The sequence below is a fragment of the Cynocephalus volans genome, chromosome 3 (assembly GCF_027409185.1).
Source record: "Cynocephalus volans isolate mCynVol1 chromosome 3, mCynVol1.pri, whole genome shotgun sequence".
In the NCBI taxonomy this organism is placed as follows: Eukaryota; Metazoa; Chordata; class Mammalia; order Dermoptera; family Cynocephalidae; genus Cynocephalus; species Cynocephalus volans.
Window position 1 is genome coordinate 138,385,580 of NC_084462.1, and position 15,082 is coordinate 138,400,661.

At 38.3% G+C, this 15,082-nt stretch overlaps 1 protein-coding gene across 3 annotated transcripts in view; it reads left to right on the plus strand.

Moving 5' to 3' along the window:
• Nucleotides 1-967: 967 nt before the first annotated feature.
• KTN1 (kinectin 1) overlaps nt 968-15,082 on the plus strand; it is a 109,622-nt gene continuing 95,507 nt past the window's right edge. For 2 of the 3 annotated variants that reach the window (XM_063090671.1, XM_063090670.1), the window contains exon 1: nt 968-1,166. The gene's annotated coding sequence lies outside the window, so the exon portion shown is untranslated. The remainder of the gene's footprint in view (nt 1,167-15,082) is intronic. The other variant, XM_063090672.1, reaches the window with a different exon arrangement.

The following is a 15,082-nucleotide window of genomic DNA, read 5'->3' on the forward strand; positions in this document are numbered from 1 at the left end:
ACAACAACAACTTAGAATACAAACGTATACTTTTAACCAGCAATATAAAGGAAATTCTGTTGGTGCAGAAACTGTTCTGCTGTTCATTCCTTAAAGATTGCTTCTGTTCCCACTTCGTCAGGATGATGTAGGGAGAGGTGTTGGTAAGTCCTAATTTTATGTATCTCTATCCACACTCTAGAAGCGAATCAGCTTGAGCTCTCGTAACAGCTGAGGAGAGCTTGGAGTGTTTTGTATGTGTTCTGGGCAATGCCTGGCATTCTGTGAGAGATTAATAAGCGACCAATAATGATAATCAACACATCACATCTGCCAGTGGGCCAGGAAGATCGCTACCATCCTTTCTGCAAAGAGCACACTAACAAGCAGGGATTCTGGACAATCTCTCCTTCCGCTGCAGTTTCTAGATATTTACCCCGCCTTAATGGATGGCTACCAGCTGGCAGACACAAGTACTTCACAATATTTGCCCACAATTTATTTGGGTCAGTTTCTAATTTCTCTCTCCCTTTGTAGCTCGGGTTGCCGGAAGGAGAATTCAGAAACTCTGGAGACAGAAGAACGGAGGATTTCGTTTTTCATTGCTTTCCTGGGAGAAATCCAGGACGGGCAGGGGGAAATCTAGTACCATCTGCATAAGGTGTAAAGAAATCATCCGGTGTGGGGGGGCCAGGTGGTGCTTCGGTGGGAGGCCGCGTGAGACGAAACCAGCCCTGCGCGAAGGAGCAAGCGAGCCGAGGTACTGAATGAAGGGGATTCCGCCGAGCTTCCAACCCCAGAGCTCCCACCCTCAACCTAGCTAGGGGACGTAATCTGGGGAAGAGAGCCCCGGAATCCTGAGCCAGCCGAACGTCTGAGGTCACCGGTGCGCGTGGACTGGCGCGCGGGGGCCGGGGCGCGCGGGCGCCTGTCTCTTTAAGGGGCCGGTCTCCGGGCACCTCCGGCCCAGACGCTGGGACGTGCCGGGGCCGCCCCGCCCCGCAGCAGCCCGTTTCCTGCCGGGCGGCGAGACGGCACCTGAGCGACTGCGACGGCGGCGGCGCCTCGTAGCGGGCGTCCCGGGCTGTAGTGCCGGCGCCGCCGCGTCTTCCCCGTCTCTTTCCCCGGCCTCGCAGGGTGAGGGCGAGCAGGCCGCGCCGGGCCCGGGAGCCGGCCGAAGGTCCCAGGTGGGAGGGCGGCGCCGGCCGCGGGGTTTTGGGGCGGGCGGGAGGGCCGCCCCAGGCGGGGGGCGCGGCCGCGGGGTTCGGACACCGCCCGTCGGGTAGGCCTCGGGCGCCCGGTCGTCGCCGCCGGGCTCCTGCCCAGGCTGGGACGCCGCGGCCGGCGGGCTTTGAGGGGCCATCTCGGCCTCGCCGGGCCGCCTAGGGCCCGACCCCGGCTCTGCCGCCGCGCCTCCGAGCTCGGCCGGGGACTTCCCCGGGGACGTCTCCCGAGGGCGAGGTCGGCCCGAGAGGGCCCTGGGGTGACCGAGAGGACTATTTTTAGCCGGGCCTGAGGGCCCCGGGGAGGGAAGGCGGATTACCGCCTCCTCAGCCCGTGGACAGAAGGAGTGCGTCTCCGGCGGCCTCTCTGGGCCGGAGCTGGGCCACGCTTACGCCATGCTGGAATTTCAGTCTTCGCCGCTTCCTCCGGATACTTAGGGAACCGGCTCCCCGGCGCTCGCCCCCTGCCCTGGCCCTCCCTCCCACCGCTCTCTGCCTGTCCCCGGATAAAGGTGGGGGGCGGTTGGGGATCGGAAAGCAGCATCAGGGGAGAGTTTGTAAAAATCTGTGGCCCGCCCTCGAGACGGGCAAAGTTATCCCTTCCTCTCCCCGAGGGGCGTGTCTTTCTTAGTCTCCCTCCCCCCTTCAGTTTCCAACAAAGATTTTTGGCGTTGGGGACCTCGGCGGAAAACCAAACTGGCAGTCTGTAGAAGTTGTACGGCAATAAAACACTGGGTGTGGGTGTGCAGCCCCACGTGTTGATGGTGAAGGAGCTTGGTGCACCAGAGACAGGCAAATCCGAACACTCGTCCAACTGCACCTTGATGAGGTTAAAAGCGGGCTGTTTAACGTGAACCATTACTACTTTTGGGAGGAATCTAAATTCATAACTGTGTTGGGCCAGTGCCAGAAACGGATTCCTTCGTAACTATTTGAAAAAGCACTGCTTAAAAAGCGACAGTTGAAGTGAACTGTTTAAAGTTCTTTCTTGAGATGCTTATGGAAAGCATTGAGAAGTTTGGACACGCATAGTCAGCTAGAGATAAGCACCTTGGGGTGAACTGAACACTTTAAATTATGTGAGAGTTGATTTAAAGTTTGAATTTTGGCTAAATTAAATTGCATTTGTTCTACTTACCTCACCTAGCAGAGAAAAGAAAACAGGTCTCCAGTATGGCTTAAAGCGGTTGCTGATGAGATTTGGGGTAATCTTCCCAAGAACAACGATTCTTGAGTTGAATGTGTTTGGCGTAGACATACCTTACAATAGACTTTCATATTGATGTGTTCCCTGATAAACAAGGCACTTTTTGATTTCTTCCATCTTTCCTTTCTTCTTTAGTTCAAGGATTTAATACGAAATAGCTGGGCTTATTGTTCGTGGGTCCTAAGAAAAAGTTGGTTTCCTTCCCACCACACCATGGAGTTAAAATCTCATTTTGTAGCTGTCAGCAGACATAACAGTATCTCAGTTATCAGGTGTGCTTAGAGAATAATGTTCTACTTAATTGATCTTTTTGAGATTCATTCTGAAATTTAAAATAAAACAAGACCTATTGAAAATGTTTCTTAAGTGTATTAAACACTTCAAAATCATAAAGGATAAATAAACATGATTTTGAACTGATATTCTTTATGATTTTGAAGTGTTTAATATCCTTTATAATTTCAAATTTAATTTAATTCAAATTTTAATTTAATATCCTTTATAATTTTTCCCTTAAGATCAGTATTGTCTTTTGCTTGATGTATTTTTCCCTAAAAATCTCTCACCCCAAGCCACCTCCTAGTTTATAACTTTTAATCTGCTTTTGGTAGACAGATCATTTTAATAATTATGTATTAAGTATCAGTTAGTATGGCTTTTATAAAGGGCCTAAGAAGTGAAGGCTTTCTTGAAGCTTACCTTCTAAAGGACCCACGTTTAGGTTGTGACAGTTGCTAAGTTCTTAACTTGAATTTTACTAGAAATATATTGAAGATGTAGTTTTAATTGCATGCTTATTGTAATTTTTTACAGTAAAGGAAGTTATAATCTAAAAGATGTCCAATACTTTGTAAAAATTTTTAATTATTAAAAAGCAATAGTTCTAGGAAGGTTTTGGGTTTCTTAGGAAACTTGCCTAATATGTAATAAAGAAATGCAGAGAAACTGCTTACAAGAACGTTCAAACATTTGAAGATAACATTTTATGAGCTGCTTGTTCTGTGTACTGTTTGTTTTTATTTACTTTGAAGTTAAATCTGGTGTATACTTAGAGGCTAGAATCAAGTAACTGTTTCTCTAGAAGTGATTTGGATGATCACTCATGCACAAATAGAGTTGCATTTCATTGCTTCCTCTTTCAGTTCTTGTTACTATCTGAAAAATGTGCAAATCATCGAGAAAACATTGGTTTAGATAAGAATATAAGATTTTTTTCTATAAGTAGAAAATTAAACAGTAAGGGGAAAAACCTTAAGTGTCATGAACTAAGGTGTTTAATGAACTTAACATTCTGTATCTGAGTTCTAGAAAAGGAAAAGTAATGACAATTTATAACTGTCTGTGTGCCAGGCTGTTGAATTGGTGCTTAAATGTATTTTTAGTTTTTGAGGGAGGTGGCAGTGTAAATTGTTTCAGCTATTTCTTTTCCTTTTGAATAAATAGTATAGGCTTTTAATTTGTTTTATGTAAAAAGGAAATAGGTAAGATATACTTTCAATACTAAGAATAGGTTTAGGAGGGACTCCAGTAGGAAATAAAATATTGCTAGGAAGTGCAAAGGAAATACTCAACTCCTTTTTAAAAAGTTATGATTTAATATTTTTACATATTTTAGCTAGTACAGGCTGATTAAGCACTTTTAACCTTAAATCTGGTTTCAGCAAGGTGATTTGTACACTAAATGTAACTTAAAATTGTTAACATTCCTCTTTTACAGGACACATTGCTTTTTGGGTTCTCCCCTTCTCATTGTTCATTCTGTCTTTATGATTTGCCCTCTGCTCTTAAAAGTTGATACGCTCAGTCCTTGGTTTCCTTTTCTTTTTATACTCCTCTGGTGAACTCATCCAAGGTCATGGCTTTACATACCTATATGCTGATGGCTCTTATATTTATATCTCTAGCCCAGACTTCCCTCCTGCACTCCAGACAGCCTATTAGGCCTATCCACCTGGATGTGCAGTAGTCAACTGAAACTACTTGTCTGTATTCCTCTTTAAACCTACCTCAGGTGCAGCCTAACTGATCTTATCTGATGGAAGCTCCACCCAGCATTCAGGCAAAAAAATGTTGGAGTCATCCCTGACTTATCTCTTTCACACTTGGCATTCTGTGTGCCATCTTATCTTGAAAATACATCCAGATCCAATCACTTCTTCCAACCTCCACTGCTCACCAGCCTGGTCCAAGCCATTCTTATCTCTAGCCTAGATTTCTGCAGTTAGCCTCCTGACTGGTTTTCCTGCTTCTGCATTAGCTCCCTACAAGTCTTTCAACACAGCAACTAGATCATATTGCTTCTTTCCTCAGAAGCCTGCAATGACTTCCCATATGCAAAGTAAAAGCCTTACAGAATCTGGGTACTCTCACTCTTCACAGACCCTCTTACATCTCACGTTAGCTACTACTCTTCCCCTTCCTCATTTCCCTCCAGCTCCACTGGCTGTCTTAGGGCCTTTACACCGGCTGTTGCCTTCCTTGAATCACTTTTTCCTTAAAATATTTGCATGGCTTACTCCCTAGTCTTTTTTGAGTCTTTGCTTTGTAAATGTCACTTTTTCAAAAAGGTCTGCCTCTTTTATTTAAAATTTCTTTCCTCTACTTCTGATTCCTATATGCTGCTCTCTTTTTTCTGTAGCACTTTCACCTTCTGTCATACTATATAATTTCCTTACTGACTGTATTTATTGTTTCTTCCCCCCCCCCCCACTATAACGTAACCGATATGAGGGCAGGGCTTTTTGTCTTTCTTGTTTATCGATGTAGTAGGTGCTCAGTAAGGATTTATTGAAGGAATGAATTAAATCCTTATCCTGCAGTCCTTCCTTTGATGGATACCTTATTCTTAGATGCTTGTAGTTTTTGCTTTTTCCTTTCCTCTCCTAGGAACCAGCAGAGAGCAGAAAAAAGCGTCAGGGAGCCTTTGGAAACGCTTTGATGGAGGGAGTGATGTTAGAGTGTGGTAGAGACCCTCTTACCCACCACACATGATTAGGACCATTGGTTAGTTAATTCAAGAAGTTGGCTAAAGCAAGGACTCAAAATATATGTGCACCTTAAATGTTTTTACCTGACATTTAATTTTACTTTTATTTGCCTATCTTCTTATTTGGACCAGTATATTTTGTTAGAGTAGAGAATCTCCTGATCTTCCTTCCGTTAATTGTACCCTAAAAGCATTATCTATGATTTCTAGTATTGGTTTCTTTTAAGTGGAATAAAAATGTAGGCACTGGGAAACTCTGTATGTATAAAATTCTTCTGGATTTTTCCAGTACTTCATCAAGGCCTTCCAAAGAATTTAACTTAGTTTTCATAGAAATAACTTTTGACTTTATTCTCATATTTAATAGTTTTGTAGAAATAAGCAGGTAGGAGAGTACACTGCTAGTCAGAAGCAGCATTTGGCTTTCTGTATACACCAGTCCATGTATTTTTATAGAGGGAGAATGTCATTTAATTCAATCAGAGGTCCATTAAGACAACTTCCACTTTGAATAGGTGTCATAGGGGCCATAGGATCTCAGCAGCCTACCATTACTAAAGGAGGATGTCTTTTACCCACATTTCTTTATTTTGACTCTGAGTAAAATCTGTAGTTATCAGAACTTGTATGAATTTCAGTAAGTACATTGTCTATCAAGAGATGGGATGTTATGCTACATTCTCACTAGAAAAATGTAGGACAGTTATTATTCTTACACATGAGTCATTTGAGTTGCCAAGGAGACAGTCTGGTCTGGTGTGATAAGCTGTAAGTCAGTAGTTAGGAAACCTACAGGTCTTAGACCTTATTAACTCTTAAGATTTGATGCAATTCTTTGTTGCTCAGTTCTTCAATTATATAATGTCATGTGGTATAGTGGGTGCTAGGGAAAAAGTGTGGGTGCTAGGGAGTCTGAAGAGCTTGAATATGGCTTTGCTAGTTAATACCACTTACTGCGTGTGTGATCTTATCTACCTTAACCTGCCTGGGACTCATTAAGGAATTATCTTGTTATCTTAGTAGTTGCTACATAAGTGATATCTAACAAGAGTGCTTATTTGCTGTCAGGCTCTGTAAATACTTTATGTACAGTATCATATTTAATCCTCTCAATAGCCTTATGAAGTAGGTACTATTTGGTGGAAACTAAAGGAGATAGGTTAAATAATTTGTCCAAAGATGCAGGAAATACCAGGAGGAACCTCACTTTTAACTGATGCATTCTGACTTTAGAGCCCATTCTTAACCATTGACCTATTTTGTAAGAATGCTTTCTGAAAATAATAAATTGCTGTCCATGTGCAATTGTCTGATGTTAGATGTTAGAAAGCTAAATTAAGGTTATGAAGATTTTTTTCTTCTGGACTTAGAGGATTAATTCTTAAAATTAGTGATTTAAATTTGAGAACTTGAAGTTTTCCAAGTGGAAAAAATAGTAAAAGCTACTTAAAACCAAATGCCATAAAATACTTTAGTTATATGGAAAGCAATGAGTAGACTGTGATCCTTTTATTTTCCAGGAAATTTTTTCAGTCTCAATTCCTGTATATGTGTATTATGTGTTACTCTCATGTGATCTTGTAGACGTTGCTCAATGATTATCTCAGAAAGGCTAACCCTGATCACTCTTCCTAAAATGCTTATCCTCTCTGCATTGTCTCAGCCTTATTTTTTTTCATTGCACTATCAGTTACTACCTGACATTATAATATTTGCTTATTTATTTATATATTTGATAGCTGTCTCACAAGAATATAAGCACTATGAGGTAGGGACTTTCCTTGTTCATCACTGTCAACTATATTTCTGGCAGTTATGTAGTGCTCAGTTTGAATGAATGAATGAATTGCCTGATGTTTGAAAATGATTGGGACTCATCGAGCCTTCTGTTTTACTTGTCGTTTGTGCCATCTTTCTTTATTATTAGCATGGCTAATTGAGTGGTATTTGGAATGCCTTGTAAAGTGAAACTCCAAGAATAAGGATTTCAGGTTTATTCTTGGGTAAGTGGAATGGACAATAATTTAAAACATGAATTTCAGCAAAATATTTCAGTGCCTTAGTCCCAGTTAATCTTGTTCATCAATGATATAAGTGTTCTGAGTGAAAGCTGTACATAAGTAATTTAGTGATTGCATGTGTTTAGATCTAGTTATCTTTGAAATAAATTTGGACAAGATAAATTAAGCTATCCACTGAAAGCTCCCCACTGTTCTGAATGCTATGTTGCTGAACATTTAAGATGTTTTCTGAAATCTTTTATATCTGTACACAGGTTTAATTCATATATGTGCTACCGACTTGTACTTGCCTAGTTTATTGTGAAGTCTTCATTCGAAATGTGTTCTGTAATTATCTTACATAGTTTTCATAACCTGGATGCCTGAGGTTGGCTGAATGTCTTGATTTCTGTTGAAGTGAATTTCTCAAGCTTGTCATTATTTAGTGCTCTTATTTCTAGGTGCAGTTTCAGATACTGTGCTGTATAATCTTTGGGGTTGGTACTCCATTGCTGATGAATGGTGAATCATTTCTTAAATAGCTTCCAGTTTGATCTAGATGTTTTCTGTAATTTAAGTTTAAATTGTCAAAATGGCTTAGTTCATTTGCTTTTTTTTTTTTTTTGGTCTGAAAAATTGGATTTAGTTTTAACTTGAAGGGAGTACTTCTGAACTTGAAATTTTTAGAGCACTTTTCAAGTAAAATATACATTTAAGATTAGCCTTGGAACTATATGTAAGATACTGCCCATGCATTTGCCTTGTTTGGAGTTAGGGGGAGAAAAATAATTCATAAATATAAATTAATTGTAAAATGAGCAAAACTGAATTTTTGTCTACTCTTCTAATTTACGTGGCATAAATAGGTAGTTATAGTTCATATCCTTTCAGTGCTACCTAACCTTCATTTAAGCAAAAAGTCCCAGTAGCATTTAAATAATATGTGTAAAGAGAAGCTTTAGTTATTATTCTTGGCCAAGGCAGATTTGTACTAAGTCAAGAAAATGTGAGGCATTTTCAGTAAAATTTTTTAAAAGATGTTTTGAAAAAGAATTTTAAAGTAAGAAATCTTCTTTTCTTCTTCTTCTTTTTTTTTTTTTTTTTGAGAAAATTTGTTCCAAAGTGTAACTTTCTAGAGTTATTCAGCACCGTCATTGTAATTGTAGAAATTAAAGTAGGGAAATTTATGCCTATTTGCTTGTCTGTTTTAATTTACATTTTTCTCTTTCTACTTTTTATTTTATTGAAAGCTAAATATTAAATGATTTAGATGTACAAGAAAATACAGAATGTGTATGTACAATTCAGAGATTATAATATGAATACCTTTGTACTTAACACCTGCATGCCTTTCTCTCAGCTTTATTTAAAATTTTTTCTTTTAAAATTAAATACATATAAAATGTGTGAAGATATAAAAGTACAGTGAACAGCCCTGTACCTAATACTCACCTCAAGAACATTATTCTAACTTTTTATTCCTGTATGTACTCTCCACTCACCACCCCTAAGTAACTGCTATCTTTCTTACCGGTAGTTGCTTTGCTTTTAGTTTTGCCGCATCTATTTGTATCCCTAAACTATTTTTTGTTTTGTGTCTTGAATTTTATAAAAGATATATTTGTGTGAGTTCATTTGCAACTTCTCTTTTTTCCTCAACTTTATGGTCCTGATTTTCTTTTACCCGTGTTGTATGTAGCGCTAACTCATTTACTTTCACTGCTACATGGAATTGCATTGTATGAATATTTTACAGTTTATCCATTCCTGTTGATGGACATTTGGGTTTTTGTTTTTGTTATAAACAATGCTGCTATGAATACCTTGCCTAGGTCTATTGATGCACTTAAGTGTCTCTAGGGTAGTGTTTTTTATTTTATTTATTTTTTTGTGGCTGGCAAAAAAATATTCTTGCATCTTATAAAGTTTTATGTTGTCTCACAATGCTTCACCTGGAATTGATATTTGTTTATTCTCTTTCATGCTACTGTTTTCTTTTCTCTAAGATTTCCACTGCTTAGCATTTCAGCTCTTTTCTTTTGGTGGCGGCGGGGTGGGGAGAGTGGGGGGTGGCAGTTAACGTGTTTATTTATTAGATACTTTGAAATAATTCTTTGAGTTAATAGTTCACTACAATGTAGTGTTGCTTTGAGGATTGCATCCACACTGCTTTAGAGTCATAAGAGAATGATTAGATACAGATGTTTTGAAAAAAAAAAAGTATGCCTAGAGTTATTCAGTAAACTTTGAAGTCTCTCTCCCTCAGCCCCCATATGACATTGTAAGAGATTTGTAAACATTTCAAAGTGATGCCAGTGTTTGCATGTGGTTTTTTTAAATTGTTAAGGACATTTGTTGTGAAGCAGCTCTTTTGTGCTTGGTATTTTGCAGTTTTACCACAGTGCTGTGTACTTCTATATATCCAGTTTGTAATCAGAGCATAGTTGTAGTCTGAGGAATGAGATCTTTCTTCAGTTTTGGAAAATTCTCAACTCTTTTTTCTTTTGATAGATCTATATTGGAGTTTCTTAGTTTATTCTTTGTGTCTCTTAATTGCTCTATCAATTTTTTTCTCCTTATTTTCTGTGCCTCGTATTAGGTGAATTCAGTACTATCAACTTACCAATTCTTTCCCACTCTCTCCAGTCTAAAATTTATTCATTGATTGAGTCTATATGTCGGCATCTACAATTTTCATATATTTCTAACTGCTTTTTAATACTCACCTGTTTCAATTCTCCCTACTCATGTTTTTGTTTTATAACCTTTTTGTTCCTTAAAAAAACCTCTTTATCTCTCTGCTTCTTCAACTTGCTCAAATGTAAAAATTTTTGTCAGACTTTCATAAAACTAATACCATCTGGTATGAATTCATGTTTTTATTGATGATTTGTTTTTTCTCATTAAATTTCTTTCTATATATTGAATTAAAAAAAACTTCATTGGGTGCTGTTGGACCAACTTGTTATTTTGACAATTGGGAAATAAGAGAAATAGGCATTTATCCTACTTTTTCTATATGATTTGTATCTTGGGATAACCAAATTGGTCATGAGATGAGTTTCAATAGATGTAGTCTACCTAATAAAGAAGGAATGTTTGACTTAGAATATTACCATTTTGTATCTGTTAATGAATAATGTCTAGACAAAGATCACCAGTAGCTGCTCATATTACAAAGAAGACATCAAAACATTAGGTACTTCCTTACGGAAGTATGCCATACCATCTGTGTGTTCGTCTTGCACTTAAATCAAACCCTTGAAATTTGATCTAGCCTTTAAACTTCCAATTGATAGGAAATAGAAAAGACAAAAACCTTGTTAAACACTGTGGGGATGCCAGCAACACAGTTTGGACTGGGAAGCTCTACAGGACCAGCCACCTGGTTTTTTTTATTTCTGACCAAAAACTCCAGGAATTGTGAGAAACTGAACAATAAAGAGGTATAGTGATGGCAGATGAAAGGAGACAAGAAATACATCAGTCAAAGAATAACAGAATATATTTTACAAAGCACTTGGGGAAATGTGAACACTGGCTTGATATTTGATATTAAGGAATTGTTTATTTTTAATTTGCTGTGAGGTACTGGATATTTTGGCCTCTTTTCAGGCTCAGAGCTTTTATAAAGCTATAGGTCTAGATAATAGGTTTGCAGGCTGATTGGTTTTCATACATCTTCCTTCCCTTCCTTTTTCCACCCTCCTCCTTTCTTCTTTTTTTAAACGCTCTTTTCACAAGCTGTGCAAATCCTATTTCCTACTGCCACCCCTTGGTGTTAAGCAGTGAACTAGGTTCTGTTCTTTTGCTGTTACCTTTTGTAGCTGAACTTCTGACTTACCTACTTGAGAGCCAGGATCCAGCTATTTTCCCCATTCCTTTTCCTATATTCCACTTTAGGTGTGGGTTACTGTTTTGGGTTTTTATTCCATTTCTGACTCATGAAAATGTTTATCTTAGTTTTGAGTTTAGCCATATCTTTTTAACAAATCTCTTTTTATGCTTTGTGCCATTACTAAGTATTTAGAATAGAAGTCTTCATCTTCATTTCTACTATTTCGATCTTGTTTTTTGAATCTCAGCTTAATGTATCCTAGGTAATGCTCAGAATGTATCCCGAGTGCTCTAGTTTGGTGCTCTATTCCCTTCTTTTACTCAAAAATTACCTTACCTCTTTTCATCTTCTTGGATATTTAACTTTATAGAACACATCTGATTTTAATATCACAGTAATTTGTGATTATGATTAATTAAAATCCTTAAGACTTCAAGTGTGATTCTTGCTCCTGCGAATTGCTCATTCATTCTTCAGTCTGTTTTGGAGTTGCTAGTCCAACTCAAGCTGAATTGATTTTTTTTGGCAGCTGGCTGATATGGGGATATGAACCCATGACCTTGGGGCTATAAGGCTGCGCTCTAACCAGCTGAGCTAACCAGCCAGCCTTTTTTTTCTTTTTGGAGTAGGACTGATATTCCTTGCTACCTAAGCTCTTATTGCTTGTTGTCTCAAACTTGAGAATCAAATATTTAATGACTTGAATTCATTCTTGATAACTGCTAAGTGAAATAAATGAAAACATATTTCCATTAATTTTAGTGGGAAATTATGATAGCTGTATTCCATGCCAACCAAACAGTTTTTACACATAGGTGAATATTAATCCAACAGTGAAGATGAGTTTTTACATGTAAGAATAAGCAATTTGAAAGTATAAGCAGTGCACATAAAATGTTATGTAATACAATGAAGGCCTATTGTATTTGTCAAATGAGGAAGAGAAAACTTGAATAGTGGGTGGTGGTGGTTGTTGGTGGGGTGTTATCCTTTGGAAAGTGTGCTTTTTCTGTACCATTTTCTTTACCAGTTTTAACCTTTTTTGAGCTCAGAGTTATCTTGTATGCAGCCCAACTTAAAAGTCAAGTCATGGCACAGGAAAAAAAGCACTGTTAGGGCAATAAAGGTTAAACACAAGTCCTTTAAACAACATGGAAATAGAATACATGCAGAAAAGATAGAAGAGTTGTAGACGATAGCTCATTTTCCCTCTTACTTGTCTTATGTACATAAACCAAAATGTTCTCAGTTCATCCAAACATGGCATACAGTACAGATTTGTTACATATGAATACTCTGACTGGAAACCATTGTGTTGAATAAAACATTGAGTGTGTCTTTGCCAGATATCATATTGTTGAAATTTCAGTCTTTATATAATATTTATTTGGGGTGTGTTTAGGCAAACAGTCACTAATACCAAAAACAGTCATTGAAAAGTAATTTTCAAGAGCAGTGTTGATGAAAACCAGCTAACTGAACAACTCATTATGTGAGGTCAGTCTGTAGTCTTAAAAAGACGGCATCTGTTTATCTGAACTAGCTGTCTGAATTTCTGCTGTTCCAACTAGGTAACTGTGATAGAGTAGCAAGGGATAGCAAAGGATAAAATAATCTTTTTTTTATGAAACATTTAGTTGGTTTGCCCTATGTTCTCATCCCTGTGTTCAACACATCATTCATAAACTGGCAAGCTTGTCTTCTCTTTATCGAAGTAATTGATTAAAATGTTAGTAATGTGAGTCTAAGAACACAGTTTTTTGTTATGTGATTAAGATACTTTCTAAACCATTAATTGACAACTTTGGAAATGACAGGTTAACCTTTGAAATATTCCCCTATTTTTGCTGCTATTCAACTGTGTTATCTATATTGTCTGCAAGGATAGCTTGTTTCCTTTAAGTGTTTTGCCAAAATCAGGCATTCTGTAATGTGTATTGGGTTTTCCTGATTTACTAACCATATTTTTAAAAAGAGGTATTGGAATGACTTTTCCCCCCATAATATAATGCTAGATTTTTAATTTTTATTTCTTTTTATTTTGACATTTACTTGTACATATATGTGGAGTACAGTGGGATACAGTATGTTGTTTCAATACATGCTTATAACTGCACAATGATTCACTTAGGGTAGATAGCATAGTTTTTTCCCATTCTCCTCTCCCCCACCTCCTGCCCTCTGGTAACCATTCTACTCTCTTTTTCTATGAGAACCACTTCTTATTTTTATTTAGATTCCACATATGAGTGATATCATGCATATTTGTCTTTCTGTGCCTGACTTAATTCACTTAACGTGATGGTTTCCAGTTCCATCCATGTTGCTGCAAATGATAGGATATCGTTTTTTTAATAGCTGAATAGTATTCCATTGTGTATATATACCACTGTTTTTTTTTAATCCATTCATCTGTTGACAGTCATTTAGGTTGATTCCATCTCTTGGCTATTGAGACTAGTGTTGCAATGAACATGGGAGTGCAGGTGTCTTTTTTTTTTTGACCAGCAAGGGGATCGCAACCCTCGGCATGGTGTTGTCTGCACCATGCTCAGCCAGTGAGCACACTGGCCATCCCCGAACCCGCGGTCTCAGCGCTACCAGTGCCGCACTCTCCCGAGTGAGCCACGGGGCCAGCCCACAGGTGTCTTTTTGATATATTGATTTCTTTTCCTTTGGGTATATACCCAGTAGTGGGGTAGCTGTGTCATAAGGTAGATCTATTTTTACTTCTCTGAGTAACCTCCATACTTTTTTCCACAGTGGATGTACCAATTTACATTCCCACCAACATGTAGGAGGGTTCCCTTTCCTCTGCATCCTAACCAGCATTTGTTATTTACTGTCTTGTTAATAGCCATCTTAACTGGGTTGAGATGACATCTCATTGTGGTTTTAATTTGCATTTCTTTGAGGATTAGTGATTTTGAGTATTTTTCCATGTGCTTGGTGGCCATTTGTATGTCTTCTTTTGAGAAATGTCTGTTTCAGTCCTTTGCCCATTTTTTAATGGGGTTATTTGTTTTTTTGCTGTTGAATTGCTTGAGTTTCTTATATATTCTGGATATTAACCCTTTGATGTGTAGTTTGCAGACACTTTCTCCCATTCGTAGGTTGTCTCTTCACTTTGTTGATAGTGTCCCTTGCTATGCAGAAGCTTTTCAGTTTGATGTGGTACCTTTTGTGTATTTTTGCTTTAGTTGCCTCTGCTTTTGTAGTCTTGGCTCAAAAGAGTACTGCCCACTCCCATTTTGTGTAGCGTTTCCCCTATGTTTTCTTCTAGAAGTTTCATAATTTCAGGTCTTAAATTTAGGTCTTTAATGCATTTTGAGTTAATTTTTTTGTATGGTTGAGAGATGGGGGTCTAGTTTCAATCTTCTGCCTGTGAATATTCAATTTTCTCATTCAATTCCAGTCATTCAGGCTGGAATGACTTTTTTATAGTCACTAGTTTATAGTGGGTGGCTTTTAAGGTGCTTACAATTTTTAGTTAGTGCCATTGCCTGGATTTACCTAAAATGAACTCACCAGCAAGTTTGACAACTTTTAGCTATTTTTTTTTTCCTTAACTCTTCAGACATCTTCTAATTGTGGACAACAGAATCCTTTCGTGGAACCTGAAATGTAGAACTGTGGCTGCTGTGTACTGTCTGTTGAATGCAGCATCTATCTTTGCATGGCTATTGAGGTTGTTGTGTAAATGTGGTTTCTAAGGACAATCCCCAGAGTAGGATGGCTGTAGGATAGGGGCCTCTTCTTGTGCACTGTTTTAGGTTTCTGATAAATGATCACCTTTCAACTTCTTAACTCATATTTCTGTTGTCTGAAAAGAGGGTCTTTGCAATCGAG